Below are 8938 nucleotides of genomic sequence, written 5' to 3'. Positions count from 1 at the left end.
TCCCTAGATCATGACAAAGCTCAAGAAGGCGATCTCTATCATGTAGCAACTGCGAGCGAGAGCTCGCCTGGACCAGCCAATCATTGAGATACCTCAGAAGACGTATCCTGTGTGAATGTGCCCAAGCTGAGACCATGGTGAACACTTGTGAACACCTGGGGAGCGGTCAAGAGTCCAAAACAGAGATACTTGCCAGACGACTAATGGATGGGTATCTGGAAGTACGCATCCTTCAAGTCCACTGTAAGCATGAAGTGTTCTCCCTGACAGCGGCAAGCATGGTTCGTGCTGTCTCCATCTTGAACAGAGTCTGGTGAACGAATTGATTCAGGGAAAGAGGTCTATAACAGGTCTCCATCACCCCCCCCAGAAGTCTTCTCTACAAGATAGACTCAACTGTAGAACCCTGGAAACTTGTCCAACATGACTTCTACAGAACCCTTGCTCAGCATCTTCTGCACCTCTCCCAACAGTGCTAGGTGCTTCTGGGATCCTACCAGATAGGATTGAAGACAAACCGGGTGGTTGGTGAAAGGTGGCAGAGACTGGAAGGGAAGTAGATATCCCTCCTGAAGTATATCCACTACCCAAGCCTCCACTCCATATCGCTGCCATGTTGCCCAATGGCTTGATAAGCAACCCCCTATCAGTGGCAGCAGCTGGAGGAGAATGCCAACCCTAGCATTTCCCTTTCTTTCCCTTACTCCCCTTTCCCGAAGGCAAGGAGGACTGAAAAGGGGGTGACTGCTCTCCTTTCATAGGGGAAAAAGAAGGGTGGTTTGTTTCTCAGGACCCCTTGAAAGAGGAGGACTTCTTCAGAGCTGAGGAAGAGCTAGCCAGTGACGTGTGTCCACCACAGCATCTACCCCCTCTCTGTTGGAGAGAGAGGAAGAACCTAGCAAAGGTCTGTTTTGTAAGGCCAGTGACAATTCAGGACCAAGAGACCTGGATACACGGGAGAGAACAGCATCTCTTCTCTTGAGCACCAGGTTTGCCCACAGGTTTGCCATCAGGTGAGCCAGGTAAGTAACAGCCCTACCACCAGACTGGCACCGTCTCCCAAAGGCAGTCTTCTCCTCGAACAATAACCCAGGAAGAAGCAGCAACCTTGCACAAGTGAACGACCACAGGTCTAGTCAGGAAACTGTCTGGAGCACTGCCATCGTGGTAGCCTCCAGGGTTGCTGCCTCCTACAGTGAAAGAGAGATACTCTTCCCAGTCAGGTGCTGCAGCAACAGAACCGGACCCAGGCAGTTGGTACCGACCTCTCCAAGGGTGTGTAGAAATGCCTCTGGCGAGGAAGAGGGAGCATGGATCTAGAAGAACGTGATCACCTTGGCAAGACACTTTCCCAAGGAGAATGTAGAGGTTCATGCCAAGCTGGTCTTCGTCATGTTCTGATGCCCACATGAATGTGGAAAAGAGCCAGGTGAAGCAAAGTCATCATCAGCTTGGCAAAAACATGCATCGTCCTCACGACGCATCCCAGCTTTCTTCGAGGCCAAAGCCTCTAGCGAAGAAGGCTGAGCAGGGGACCTCCTCCTGGCTCCTCAAGAGGCCTTGTCCCTAAAGACAGCGACATCAACCATAGCCCCTGGAGAAGAGCCAGACCTGGCCTTCACAGGAGGGCCTGTGTCACCAGAGTGACTTGATCCCTTCTTCTGTCCTGTGCCACCATCCTGATGGAGAGAAAACTCCCCAAGGACAGCAGTTGAATGACTCTCCTTAAAGTGTCAAACACTTGCAAACAAGTACCTGACACAGCTCCCATCCTAGGATCACAGCCTTGGGACTAGAGACAGGAAAACGAACCTTGGAACAAACTCCTGGGGCTCCCAGGACACTGGCCCCTGGGGATTGCATCTCAGTTCCCCCTCCCGAGGGAGGGGAAGAGCCAACTGTTTCCTCTCTGGGGGAGGCTTAAAATTTGTTTCTATTACAATGACAATAGATACGATTCCTTAAAACCACTAAGCCAGACCCAGAACTATAATGATAGCAAATGGGTAGAGAAGGGATATGGAGTGGACGATAGCACACAGAGCTCATGTACAGTAGTTTTAATTTAGCTTAGGCTCACCTTCAAGGTATGTTTCCGGTCCGTTTACTACGGCAGGCATCTTTCCACCTCGCCGGGTATCTGGGGACCGGAACACTTTGTACTCAGTTCCCAGAACTCCCTCCCCCCCTGTTTTCAACATTCTCTGTCGGTAATTCTGTTCCCCACTCCGGTAGGGACGAATGGTGGGCTAAGAGAGGCGCTCCCAGACTACTGGGTAGTGCTTCTCTGGTGCCAGCGGAATCAGGCCAGGTTCTGTTCGTACCAAGTCTATCTTATTAAAGACAATTATGATGAGAATGTAAAACTAGGGTCCGGAGCATTCGGGAACTCTTAGTAAGAATGTAGAATTTATAATTAGTAGACACGCGCATCCTGCTGGGATCAACTCCGGCGGCCTCAACTTTAAGATGCATGCCCCACCGGACACTACTCCGGCGGGTCCATATAGTAATACTCATGTATCATTTAACTTACAGATGGTACACTGTCAGGAGACGGCATTTACAGCAGTCCTGCAGCAGCCGTGCGGGCATGAGGTCTGCAGATCTAATGCCGGGTGTGCAGTCCAGGTGGACGACATGCTGGTGTGGCATCCGGATGGGTGCAAGGTGTGTTACACCTTAGTGTCAGACCTGACTAACGAGTCGGTGGGTACCATCCCACTAAATGATACAATGAGGATTATAATGACGAATATTGAATTACGTAGATCATTATGTTAGGATAGGCCTTGATGTCACTATCTCTTTCAGACCCCTCAGGCCCTCAAGGATTCAGCCCTTACAACCCTCAAGGTCTGGGTAGGCGGATTTGGCCGGAACGTCAAGTCCAAGAAACCCTACATGCTGTCGGAGGAAATGTGTTCGCTCATTTACCCCAACGCGAAGATGTTGGCAGCTGTAGCGGCGGACTTGGCGGCTCCAATCATTGCCAAGATCTGGGAGGAGACCCAGGCCCTACTGGAGGAACTAGGGGGTTTCGGCGACGAGGTCCTCGAAGAGGTGGCGGCCATCAACCTGGACCTCGAACCCATGACCATCGACAACCATAGTCAAGGTAGGGAGGTAAGTGAGGCAGGTGGTATGCGGGCTAAAGTTCTATCCTTCAGTCCGTCTTATTCCTCTTCTTCATCCTTCCAGGGATTTACCGGGAGACCCACGACTTCTAGGGACAAGTCGAGCCCGGTAATATCTAAGATAAAAACTTCTCAGAATAAACCTAAATCTATTAAGAAGTCCCTTCCAAAGGCAACCAAACCAATGAAGCTTCCTAAGACGAGCCTCGCCAGCACGCCATCAGCTTCCAAGCCAGTGGCGGACTCGGCAAAAGCTGCTCCTCCACAACAGGGGTCAAGGGCTAGAGGGTCCAAAGCCAGACCTCAGGAGTCTGGCTTTGACCCTGCTATGCTTTCCAGCATGCTCATGCAGGAAATGGGGTCCAAGAGATCTCTTCACAGCTCTCTTCACAGCTCGTCTCTAGTTTAGAATCGTCGGGACAATCCATCCAGTCCCTGACCCAGAGGCTACAGAACCAGGAGAGCTTGATGGCGGAACTCATCCGGTCCGGACACTCTCAATTATTATTAAGAATAATAACCCATGGCGGCTAGCAGCCCATGCCCCTTTCTCAGAGGGCATGTTAACAATAGAAGGATGTGGAACCCGGCCAGTAGAAGACTGAATTCTACCCGCCGGGTCTCCAATTCCCCTTCCCGGGCTACGTCCGGTTAACGGAGGAGGCACTGATAAGGGAAGATAAGGTCCCGAAGGAGACCGTTATCTTTCCCAGAGACCAGGCCCAATCAGCCTGGGTCCGGACCCTGACCGAATGGGAGTGTGTCAACACAAAGTTGACACCCCACAAAAGCCCATTCACCATATTCGTGGTAGGAGATGACACCCCTACCCCATGCACGTCCAAAGTAGTAGAAGTGACTCTACAAGCAGCAATGGAGGAAAAGCCGATACCTCAACTTAGGGAGACAGATCCGACCTCCCTGCTGTTCCCAGGAGACCTGGAGTGCTGGGTGGATGCTCCAGCCACTTTTACAGTAGGAAAGCTTAGCCCGGACTGTGCGACCACCCAGTTCAGTGAATGCCTACCTAGGCTTCCGGAGGCCATGGTAAAGGTGGAATACGAGGCAAGGTGTAGACTGAGCAGATCCATCAGTTCAGTCACCACGTCAGAAATGACACCCCTAGTCTACGCGGATGAGCCTCTTTTCAAAGTCCTGACGAAGTCATTACTTCAGACTCTACAGTGTGACGTATATGACTTCGCAGTAGCCAGGAGGAACTGTAGGAAGCACGTATTGGCCGAGGCTTCCATCAGACACGACCCCAATAGGCTCATCAAGGCTCCAATTTGGGGAGCGAGTCTGTTCCCCGAAAGCATTGTAAATGGTGTTCTCGGGGAAGCGGCCAGGGTGAACCAGAGCTTGAGAGTACGCTGGGGGCTCATTTCCAAAAGGAAATTTGAACCCGCCGCCGGAGCACACCCCAGGGGCAGGAAGAGACCGAGGAAATTCCAGTCCTTCCAGACCACCCAAGCCCAAACAATGGTACGGGCTGTCCCCGTAGCCCAGTTGGGCCAACCCTCCACCTCAAAGAGTCAACCTCAACAGCAATTCGTTATGCTGCAGAGCCAACCCTCGCAGCAGCCCCAAGGTTCGGCCACTTTTACCACCTCTCCGGCCTTCAACGCCTCCTTTGATACACAAGGGGTGTTTGAGGGGTACAACCGATTTGCCAGAGGTAGCAGAGCCAGAGGAGCTTTCTGCCACAGGGTTGGCGGAAGAGCCTCTGCTAGAGGCAGAGGTTTCCGGGGCAGCCGGGGAAGTATGCCCTCTGCTAGCCAGTGAGACTCCCCAGGTAGGAGGGAGGCTGTACCTATTCCGGAACCGTTGGAGATTCAGCAATTGGGCCCACAGCATAGTATCAAAAGGCCTGGGATGGAGTTGGAAAAAAGGGCCTCCTCCACCAACCAGTTTTTACCAAAATCCAACGGCGGACCTAATAAAATACACCCAAGACCTTCTCCAAAAGAAGGTAATAAAAGAAGTCAGATACTTAAGATTTCAAGGACGCTTGTTCAGCATTCCAAAGAAAGACTCAAACAAGCCAAGAATAATTCTGGACTTGTCCCATCTGAACTCATACATTCAATGCGACAAGTTCCGCATGTTAACCGTCTCGCAGGTGCGGACGTTACTTCCCCGTGGGGCCGTCACCACCTCTATAGATCTTACAGATGCTTACTATCATGTTCCGGTAGCAAGGCATTTCTGTCCCTTCCTAGGCTTCAAATTAGGCAGGCAGGCTTACGCCTTCAAAGTCATGCCATTCGGGCTCAATATAGTGCCCATAATATTCACAAAGATAGCAGAGACAGTGGTACAAGAATTGAGAGCTCAAGGGATAATGTTAGTAGCCTACCTAGACGATTGGCTCATTTGGGCCACAAACGACAAGGAATGTCGCAGGGCAACGCACAAAGTAATAAAATTCTTGGAATATCTAGGGTTCCAGATAAACAGCAAGAAATCCCGCCTTACCCCAGCAACACGCTTTCAGTGGTTGGGAATACAATGGGACCTGACCACTCACAAGTTGTCGATCCCGCCGGAGAAACGCAGGGAGATAGCGAAGGCTACAAGGCGGTTTCTCAAAGACAAACAAACGTCCCGGAGAAACCAAAATCCCAGTTTACTGCTGGTGGGCGGTCAGTTAGGGGGTTAACGGTAGGGAGGGATGGGGTACTGAATGACACCTGTAATGGGATGTGATCGTAGATGCAATGGTCCAGCCAGGAGGTTGTGCTTGCATCCTCTCTATTATGTACATATGAATAGGAGGAGGGAGGGAGGAACATTACATCGCTAATTTGGAGAGCATGATTTTGACAGAAGGGAGTAAGTTCATTGTAAAAAATTTTTGTGGGGTGAGAATTAAGGTCCCCGATTATACAAATATGATTAGCAGGAGAATCATGAATAATACTGTGTAACTCCCCTAGGATCATGCAGTAATGATAAAAATTATTGTTATTTTCCCATGGCATAATAGCATTAATTATTAGGATTTTAGAGTTCCCTACTGTCACGTGAAGCCCCAGCAATCTGTCACTCCTGTAGGTCATCACCTTTATCATATTGTCTAACGAGTTGTGCCACAGGAAAGAAAGGCCCCCTTTCGGGTGACCGGCTATGATTTGATCTGTAACTTGCATCGATGAAGTCAAGAAGGTTCTGAAGTCTTCATGTATTGAATTGCAGATGACAAGGTCATGTGGCCAGAGGAGCATTTCTTGTAATGCAATGATGCCTTTGAAGTTTTCGCAGAACATGTTTAGGAGAGGAATGCTCCGTTTGAGGCCAAAAATATTCCAAGAAATTATGTTTAGTGTATCCATGGCTACTCACGAAGATGGGAGATGAATACGCTGATCATTTGGGTGGATGGGGGTTAACCAGGGTGAGTGGGCAGTCACTCGCCGTGGGCGGTTGGCTGGCACTTGCAGTGGAAATGACCCTGGTTGGGGTGTTAGTAAGTTCCCCTGGGGGTGGTTGGTTCCAGATTAGGTTACATCTTGAAACTAATATATTAAGAACATTGAGGTGTTGAAAAAGGCAGGTAATCCTGTAAGCCACTTTATGTTTACTTTTGCATGGGAGTTCATGAGAGATGAGTGGGTCAGAGCCAGTGAGAAACTTGACTCTCTCCACTATGGCGTCTAGCGTCACCGATGAGTGCAGATTGGGAATTACTACGGGACATCTCTTCTCAGGTGTCAGGCGAGGTGAAACATGAAGCCCCTCCTCCCCTCGACAAGAACGTAGTACAGTCAGCCGAAATGTTAGTCTGGCATGCAAATCCCATCGAAACCTAAGTGATGAGGTTGTCAAACAGTCCAGGATCTGAGAAACACCCATCAACTCTCACAACATCTACATAGAGTGGGACAAGGCCTCTGACTGGTTGTGAAAGGTGTCTTCCAAATACAAGCCTCCCGATCTGTAACCCTACCACGCAAATCAATGAAGGAACCCAAGAGAGAAGAGCCTCAACAGATTCGTAAACTGGAACTCAGACACCGGCAGAAGGGTTACCCGCTACCTCAAACAGAACACTCCCGATTAGGAAGCAAGGTTGAATCCAGTACACTCGGTCCCAAATGATGCTAGCCTAGAGTCGTCTTCCCCAAAACCTGCCTGATTTGGCCAAAACCAGATCAGCTTACTTGATGTTTGAAAGACTACTGGTTTAGCTGAATACACCGTATCAAACATAGCTTGAATTAACTGAGGTTCCTCTGGAGCCTGGACTGTGGAAAGAGAGAACGGACAAAGTCCACCATCCGTTTATACTCGCTTTCCTTTGCCGGAGAAACAAAAACCCACAACTCAGGAAAAGGAGAAAGGCTGACCACCCACAAGAACAGCACCCAAGACCCCGGAACTTTCTAGTATGTACACCTGGCTGCTCGATACCAACACCTGACATACATGATCCCATCATATCTGAGCCAACCGATCCGGTTGCACAATGATATACAAATAAGACGATGCTAAACTCCTGAGGTTATCGTACTCGACTGTGCAATCCCACAGCCCCCCAGACATGATGACGTAACACCTGTCCGACCGCTATCCCCCCACAAGAGCCAACCGTCCCCAGTTCCGCAAATTGTGTACTAACTAAATACTATGAGATAACCCTGAGCTAGTCTCGCTCGACTGTGCATACCCTCACTGCCCAGTGATGATAATGTAACACCTGTGCCAAATATACCTTGGCGATGAACGCCCACCCCTAAGAGTCAACCACACACGGTTACGCCAAACGTGTACCAACCAAGATGATGACATAACCTTGATCCAGTCTCTCTCATCTGCGAAACCCCACACCAGCCAGTGACTATGACATGACACCTGCATGACTACAATGGGCGAGCAACGTCCCATAAGAGTGGAGAGGCTGCAAAACACGATCCAACAAACTCTTTTACACCAATACTAAACCAGGACAGGAGTCGGAGCTGAAGCTACATTGATCAAGTGAGGGAAGGAAGTACTTCCGAAAACCCCAGAACCAAGGCCGAACCCACATTGAACCCCTTGAAGGAGGAACAGAAAAAGCCGCAGGAAAAGGTTGAGAGAAAAAAAAAAGCAGAAGGAGAGAGAAAGGAAGAAGCCACACTCAGAGCACCTCACACCGAGATTGTGCAGGTGGAGAACCAACTTGTGCAGCACATAAAAGTGCCTTTAATGACAGGTTAAAAACTGTGGAACCAATGGGAGCCGCAGAAGGAAATTACCAGCTACCAACAAAAGGAGGTCGAGGGCACAAACGGTACTAACTATGGTGCAGACGAACTGCCAACAGCTGTAGCCACCCCTCAATAACCATGGTAGGCACGTTACGTCTCAAACCATGAAAGTATAAAAATGGGAACCGAAGAAGGAAGATTACTAGCTACCTTGAAAGGAGGGGCTGAGGACACAACCAGTACTGATACAGGTAATGATGGTGCAGACGAGTCGCCAGCTGCCGTATCCCCCGCAAGAACCACGGAGGACACATTACGTCTCAAACACAGTAAAGGATGAAAATACGGAGTTGCGGAAGACTCCACAACCGCCTTTGAAGCATCAGACCAGCAGCCTGAGAACTACAGGACCCATGGAAGGTGCTAAGAAGAAAGCCCTGCCAAAATTACTTCCCTCAACCCTGAAGAGAGAGAGAGAGGGAGACGTCAAAACCCCCAAGTTTCAGGATTGAAATTATGAAAAATGTTGGCTCTTTTGTGTTAATGGCAAAGAAACGGGATGAGCGAGAGAAGACTCCGAAGTGACCTCTGAAGAATGACTAGACAAAG

This window comes from Macrobrachium nipponense, chromosome 26 (assembly GCF_015104395.2).
Source record: "Macrobrachium nipponense isolate FS-2020 chromosome 26, ASM1510439v2, whole genome shotgun sequence".
Lineage (NCBI taxonomy): Eukaryota > Metazoa > Arthropoda > Malacostraca > Decapoda > Palaemonidae > Macrobrachium > Macrobrachium nipponense.
This window is presented reverse-complemented; position numbering follows the sequence as displayed.